This window comes from Bombina bombina, chromosome 2 (genome assembly GCF_027579735.1).
Source record: "Bombina bombina isolate aBomBom1 chromosome 2, aBomBom1.pri, whole genome shotgun sequence".
Classification (NCBI taxonomy): Eukaryota; Metazoa; Chordata; class Amphibia; order Anura; family Bombinatoridae; genus Bombina; species Bombina bombina.
In genome coordinates, this window is record NC_069500.1 from 329,998,958 (window position 1) to 330,007,356 (window position 8,399).

The following is an 8,399-nucleotide window of genomic DNA, read 5'->3' on the forward strand; positions in this document are numbered from 1 at the left end:
GAATGGAAGAGCCACAAACTGGTAATGCCTGTCTAGGAAGGCAAACCTTAGGTACCGATAATGATCTTTGTGAATCGGTATGTGAAGGTAAGCATCTTTTAAATCTACAGTGGTCATGTACTGACCCTCTTGGATAATAGGTAAAATTGTCTGAATAGTCTCCATCTTGAACGATGGAACTCTTAGGAATTTGTTTAGGATCTTTAAGTCCAGGATTGGTCTGAAAGTTCCCTCTTTTTTGGGAACCACAAACAGATTTGAGTAAAACCCCTGTCCCTGTTCCGATCGTGGAACTGGATGGATTACTCCCATTAACAAGAGCTCTTGTACGCAGCGTAGAAACGCCTCTTTCTTTGTCTGGATTGTTGACAATCTTGACAGATGAAATCTCTCTCTTGGAGGAGAGTATTTGAAGTCCAGAAGGTATCCCTGAGATATTATCTCTAGCGCCCAGGGATCCTGAACATCTCTTGCCCAAGCCTGGGCGAAGAGAGAAAGTCTGCCCCCCACTAGATCCGATCCCGGATCGGGGGCCCTCAATTCATGCTGTTTTAGGGGCAGCAGCAGGTTTCCTAGTCTGCTTGCCCTTGTTCCAGGACTGGTTAGGTTTCCAGCCTTGTCTGTAGCGAGCAACAGCTCCTTCCTGTTTTGGTGCAGAGGAAGTTGATGCTGCTCCTGCTTTGAAATTACGAAAGGAACGAAAATTAGACTGTCTAGTCTTGGCTTTGGCTTTGTCCTGAGGCAGGGCATGGCCTTTACCTCCTGTAATGTCAGCGATAATCTCTTTCAACCCGGGCCCGAATAAGGTCTGCCCTTTGAAAGGTATATTAAGCAATTTAGACTTAGAAGTAACATCAGCTGACCAGGATTTTAGCCACAGCGCCCTGCGTGCCTGAATGGCGAATCCTGAATTCTTCGCCGTAAGTTTAGTAAGATGTACTACGGCCTCCGAAATGAATGAATTAGTTAGTTTAAGGACTCTAAGCCTGTCCGTAATGTCGTCCAGAGTAGCTGAACCAATGTTCTCTTCCAGAGACTCAATCCAGAATGCCGCTGCAGCCGTGATCGGCGCAATGCATGCAAGGGGTTGCAATATAAAACCTTGTTGAACAAACATTTTCTTAAGGTAACCCTCTAATTTTTTATCCATTGGATCTGAAAAAGCACAGCTATCCTCCACCGGGATAGTGGTACGCTTAGCTAAGGTAGAAACTGCTCCCTCCACCTTAGGGACCGTTTGCCATAAGTCCCTTGTGGTGGCGTCTATTGGAAACATTTTTCTAAATATCGGAGGGGGTGAGAACGGCACACCGGGTCTATCCCACTCCTTAGTAACAATTTCAGTAAGTCTCTTAGGTATAGGAAAAACCTCAGTACTCGTCGGTACCGCAAAATATTTATCCAACCTACACATTTTCTCTGGTATTGCAACTGTGTTACAATCATTCAGAGCCGCTAACACCTCCCCTAGTAATACACGGAGGTTTTCCAGTTTAAATTTAAAATTTGAAATATCTGAATCCAGTCTGTTTGGATCAGAACCGTCACCCACAGAATGAAGCTCTCCGTCCTCATGTTCTGCCACCTGTGACGCAGTGTCTGACATGGCCCTAATATTTTCAGCGCACTCTGTTCTCACCCCAGAGTGATCACGCTTACCTCTTAGCTCTGGTAATTTAGCCAAAACCTCAGTCATAACAGTAGCCATATCCTGTAATGTGATTTGTAATGGCCGCCCAGATGTACTCGGCGCTACAATATCACGCACCTCCCTCTGAGCGGGAGATGTAGGTACTGACACGTGAGGCGAGTTAGTCGGCATAACTCTCCCCTCGTTGTTTGGTGAAATTTGTTCAATTTGTACAGATTGACTTTTATTTAAAGTAGCATCAATACAGTTAGTACATAAATTTCTATTGGGCTCCACTTTGGCATTGCAACAAATGACACAGGTATCATCCTCTGAATCAGACATGTTTAACACACTAGCAAATAAACTTGTAACTTGGAAATACAATTCAATTAGAATAATATTAAAACGTACTGTGCCTTTAAGAAGCACAGAAGATCTATGACAGTTGAAAATTAATAAATTGAAACAGTTATAGCCTCAATCCTTGTAAATAACACAACTTTAGCAAAGGTTTAATCCCATTAGCAAAGATAACAAATTCTGAAAGCAGGAAACAAATTACAGAATAAACGTTTTTTATCTCAGTCAAACTATAATTCTCACAGCTCTGCTGAGAGAAATTACCTCCCTCAAAATAAGTTTTGAAGACCCCTGAGCTCTGTAGAGATGAACCGGATCATGCAGGGAATACAATGAGTTGCTGACTGAAATATTTGATGTGTAGTAAAAGCGCCAAAAAACGGCCCCTCCCCCTCACACACAGCAGTGAGGGAGAACAGAAACTGTCAGAAAACAGATTAAGCAACTGCCAAGTGGAAAAATAGTGCCCAAACATTTATTCACTCAGTACCTCAGCAAATGAAAACGATTTTACATTCCAGCAAAAACGTTAAACATAATCTCTAGTTATTAAACAGCTTTATGTATTTCTTACAGTGTAATTCTAGTGAAGTACCATTCCCCAGAATACTGAAGTGTAAAGTATACATACATGACATTATATCGGTATGGCAGGATTTTCTCATCAATTCCATTGTCAGAAAATAAAAACTGCTACATACCTCTATGCAGATTCATCTGCCCGCTGTCCCCTGATCTGAAGTTTACCTCTCCTCAGATGGCCGAGAAACAGCAATATGATCTTAACTACTCCGGCTAAAATCATAACAAAAACTCTGGTAGATTCTTCTTCAAACTCTGCCAGAGAGATAATAACACACTCCGGTGCTATTTTAAAATAACAAACTTTTGATTGAAGATATAAAACTAAGTATAATCACCATAGTCCTCTCACACATCCTATCTAGTCGTTGGGTGCAAGAGAATGACTGGGAGTGACGTAGAGGGGAGGAGCTATATGCAGCTCTGCTGGGTGAATCCTCTTGCACTTCCTGTTGGGGAGGAGTAATATCCCAGAAGTAATGATGACCCATGGACTGATCACACTTAACAGAAGAAAATTGACTTTTATTCAAAGTGACATCAATACATTTAGTACACATATTTCTGTGGGGCTCCACATTGGCCTTCAAACATAGTGAACAAACAGATTCATCTGTGTCAGACATGTTTAAACAGACTAGCAATGAGACTAGCAAGCTTGGAAAATCCTTTCAAATAAGTTTACAAGTAATATAAAAAACGCTACTGCGCCTTTAAGAAGCACAAAAAATCGTCACAGTTGAAACAACAATGAACCAAATCAGTTATAGCAACCAAATCTTCACAGTAAATGTATTAAGTTAGCAAAGCATTGCACCCACTAGCAAATGGATGATTAACCCCTTAATACCCAAAAACGGATAATCAATTTAATAATTAACGTTTTTATCACAGTCAAACACACTGTCACAGGTCTGCTGTGACTCATTACCTCCCTCAAAATGAATTTTGAAGACCCCTGAGCTCTCTAGAGACGTCCTGGATCAAGGAGGAAGAAGCAGGAAGACTGTAACTGAATCTTTACTGCGCAAAAAAAGCGCTAAAATAGGCCCCTCCCACTCATATTACAACAGTGGGAAACCTCAGTTAACCGTTTCTATGTAGAAATAAACGACAGCCATGTGGAAAATCATGCCCCAAAATATTTATCACCAAAGTACCTCACAAAAAACGAATAACATGCCAGTAAACATTTTAAACATGCACTTTAAAAGTTAGGTAGTGTTATTAATAAGCCTGCTACCAGTCGCTTCTACTGCAGTTAAGGCTCACACATTACTTCAGTATTAACAGTATTTTCTTAGTCAAATTCCATTCCTTAGAAAATTACTTATTGTACATACATTCATCAGCCTGATACCAGTCGCTACTGCATTTAAGGCTGTACTTCCATTACATTGGTATCAGCAGTATTTTCTTAGTCAATTCCATTCCTTAGAAAAATATTCTACTGCACATACCTCATCTGCAGGGGACCCCGCATGCTATTCCCTTTCTGAAGTTACCCCACTCCTCAGAATGTGCTAGAACAGCCAGTGGATCTTAGTTACTTCTGCTAAGATCATAGAAAACGCAGGCAGATTCTTCTTCTAAATACTGCCTGAGAGAAAAAAACAGCACACTCCGGTGCCATTTAAAATAAACTTTTGATTGAAGAAATAATTAAGTATAAAAATTCCACACTCCTCTCACACCTTCCTACTATGTCAGTTGCAAGAGAATGACTGGATATGACATGTGAGGGGAGGAGCTATATAGCAGCTCTGCTTGGGTGATCCTCTTGCAACTTCCTGTTGGGAAGGGAATATATCCCATAAGTAATGGATGACCCGTGGACTGAATACACTTAACAAGAGAAAACCGCACCAGAGCGGTTATAACTAGCCACGTGGGTTCTGAGACCCATAAGTTAAGCCATGTGTGCCCTTAATAAAGTTTGCCCAAAACATTGCCCACAAAAACGTTAAAGCACTCCCAAATAAAAAAAAAAAACATTTGCAATTCAGTGTCAACCATATTTGTAATTGGCTCCATATGCAAGCTAAGTAATGCCCTTCTTTTAGCTCTAGGATTACTGCTTACCCTTACCCTCCTGGGTATAATGTCAGCCTTTCTGAAATACACAGTCTCTCCAGAAAAATATGACTGAACATACCTCACTGCTGCATAGCATGAAACCGTTCCTCACACTGAAGTTTCCTGTACTCCTCAGCCTCTGTGGGAACAGCAATGGATCTTAGTTACAAATGCTAAGATCATCATCCTCCAGGGAGCAGTCTTCATCCATCTGCTGCCTGAGAGTAAATAGTACACACCGGTACCATTTAAAATAAACTCTTGCTTGAAGAAATGAAAAACTAATATTTTATCACCTCTTTCACTTTACCCTTCCTAGTACTTAGAGTAGGCAAAGAGAATGACTAGGGGTGGAGCTAAGGGAGGAGCTATATAGACAGCTCTGCTGTGGTGCTCTTTGCCACTTCCTGTTAGGAGGATAATATCACACAATTAAAGGATGAATCAGTGGACTCGTCTTACCTTTATAGAAGAAATTCTAGACCAAAACCAAAAATTCAGGATGCCCTTGGCCGAAAATTGAAACCGAAAATTACTTTTTTTTATTTTCTAACTACACTGTGTGTGTGTGTGTATGTATGTATGTAGTGGATGCAATGCATGTCATCATGCTCCCAGTGGGGTTGTAACAGAGGTACTAAAATGTTCCTTTTTCATTTTCTCCCTAAGTATTGGTCTGAAAGTAAATGGTGAGAAATAAAATAAGGACTTTGTGTAAGTAAATAATGAGGTCCGCTCTCCCTAAAAGCTAAGCACATTTTATTGGGTTGTGGGTATAATTAGCAGGAACAGCTATTTCATATACAAAAATAAACCTAATATTTAATCTTCTGTACATGTTTAACTCCGCAGCTGGTTCTACAGTACATTGCCCCTTTAAGGCTGCGAGTTGCAAAATGAGGTCATCCAGTGCAATTTGTTTAGTGCTCCATTTCTTAAAACAATTATCTAGCTTAATCAGGGAGTTTTTCTCCCCTCTTTTACAGATGTGGGACAGAAAATGGACACAATTATGTATGTGTCTGTCTGGTATGCACAATAACATCACTTTACCAAACTTCTAGACAGTTATTGGCACTACACAAGTTAAAACAGAGATATCCATCTAGCTAGAACTTTGGCTATTTAAAGGTTGCTTATACATATGTAGATTTTGTTGCAGCAATACTGTTTGTAATTGCCAGTTCCTCCCCTGAATATAATGCATTTAATGTAAGCACAAACTATTCAAATGCTGTGTATGCTATGAAATTGGCAAAGTCCCAGCATAACTATGTTTCAAATACCTAAGCAGACTGCAATTTATATCATAATGTGTTGCAGCCTGAGACTTTAAAAAAAAAAAAAAAAAAAAGCTTATGGTACCTATTCTTTTTACTTAAATGATGGGCATTACAGACAAGTTTACACTCTTACTAGCTATGATCTGTGGCATCGTTTCTAATTAAAAAACAAGGTCACCCAACACTGCCTGTAGCGATTTAACCCATTAGCTGCCAGAAAGACTTGCAAAGCATTAAAATCTAATCGCACATAATTACAATAAAATGATAAGTTAACTATACAAGGAGGAGGACTGGCATTTCCCTCATCCAGTTGGCTTTAATTGAAAGCTGTATTCTATTTAACCCGGTACTAATAATATCACGTACACACGTGCTTGGCTTACCTCCCCATCTTGCTGTACCCAATAACCAAAAAGAATTTGACTTGTTTATACCACCCCGCTACTATGTGATTACACATGTTGCTCTGTACAAACACACGTGCATCCAAAAACAAAACTATACCTGGCTGCATCCTGGGGGGAAGGGAAAGCCCTTCCCAATGCATGGCCGCACTTCCAGGATAGGTGTAAGAAAGGAGGGCACAACCAATCTTAGTTACAACATCACTGCAATGCATCATCACCGGGTAGTGTGTGTTCTCTCTAGTTGTGAAATATAGCATTGCCAGTGGTGACGGGTGCATCTCTCTTGGGCAGTATGTAGGGCGGGAGGAGGATTGGGGTGTCTCATTTTCCCCGGTTTTGGTCCTTTTTCAGACAAAATGTGAAAAGCAATTTCGGAGCATCCCTAATTTAAACAACTTTCCAATTTACTTCTATTATCAAATTTGCTTTGCTTTCTTGGTATCCTTAGTTGAAAAACATTCCTATGTAGGCTCAGCAGCAGCAGCAGTAGTACACTGCTGGGAGCTATAAACATTCTTCTTGGCATTGGCTCACCAGATGTGTTCAGCTATCTCCCAGTTGTGCATTTCTGTTCCTGATTTTAATATCAATAAGCATACCAAGTGAATGAGGCCAATTTGATAACATAAGTACATTGGAAAATTGTATAAAATAGTATACTCTATCTGAATCATAAAAGCTTAAGTTTGTATTTTCAGTCTCAGAATGAAAGCAGATTTTTCCAAGTCAGAATAGAGTCTATCACACATACATAGTATTGCCTTTGCAAATGCTAAAATACCCTATGTGACCTAAGCAAGTGTGTGTGTGTGTATATATATATATATATATATATATATATATATATATATATATATATATATATATATATAAATATCCTCCAAAAAGAGATAAGCACAGTCTTACATTACCACAACTGCCAGGGTGCACTTCACATATGTGTATATTCCTCGTTTGCAAGAAGGCACTCACTGGTCTTTGATGAAAAACAAGCGGCTGTCATGGAAACCCACAACAAAAAAATACAACACCAACATGTTATATTAGTCCTATATTAGTCTTAATATAAGGCATATCGATTCATACTTCTACACATATGCCTTATATTAGGACTAATATAACATGTTGGTGTTGTATTTTTTTGTTGTGGGTTTCCATGACAGCCGCTTGCAGACCAGCATATACGGAGGAGTGGAAATCACGCTGTTGCGTGATGACATCAGTAGAGGAGGATAAGGGTGATACACCGTAGTCTGTATACACGCGGTTGCCATGGAGACACACAGCCAATCGGAACCGAATGACGCTTCACGCTCACGCCTATGACATCTACAGTGGATATAAAAACAGAATTTATGCTTACCTGATAAATTACTTTCTCTTACAGGTGTATTCAGTCCACGGATTCATCCTTACTTGTGGGATATTCTCAATCCCTACAGGAAGTGGCAAAGAGAGCACACAGCAAAGCTGTCCATATAGCTCCCCTCAGGCTCCGCCCCCCCAGTCATTCGACCGACGGTTAGGAGAAAAAAAGAGAACCATAGGGTGCAGTGGTGACTGTAGTTATTGAAAATGAAATTTGAACCTGACTTAAATATCAGGGCGGGCCGTGGACTGAATACACCTTTAAGAGAAAGTAATTTATCAGGTAAGCATAAAACAGAATTTATGTTTACCTGATAAATTTCTTTCTCCAACGGTGTGTCCGGTCCACGGCGTCATCCTTACTTGTGGGATATTCTCTTCCCCAACAGGAAATGGCAAAGAGCCCAGCAAAGCTGGTCACATGATCCCTCCTAGGCTCCGCCTACCCCAGTCATTCGACCGACGTTAAGGAGGAATATTTGCATAGGAGAAACCATATGGTACCGTGGTGACTGTAGTTAAAGAAAATAAATTATCAGACCTGATTAAAAAAACCAGGGCGGGCCGTGGACCGGACACACCGTTGGAGAAAGAAATTTATCAGGTAAACATAAATTCTGTTTTCTCCAACATAGGTGTGTCCGGTCCACGGCGTCATCCTTACTTGTGGGAACCAATACCAAAAGC

General features: G+C 40.3%; 1 protein-coding gene across 1 annotated transcript in view; it reads right to left on the reverse strand.

Moving 5' to 3' along the window:
* Nucleotides 1–8,399, reverse strand: part of RFC5 (replication factor C subunit 5) — a gene marked incomplete in the record, with an annotated part of 128,945 nt that overhangs the window by 21,611 nt on the left and 98,935 nt on the right.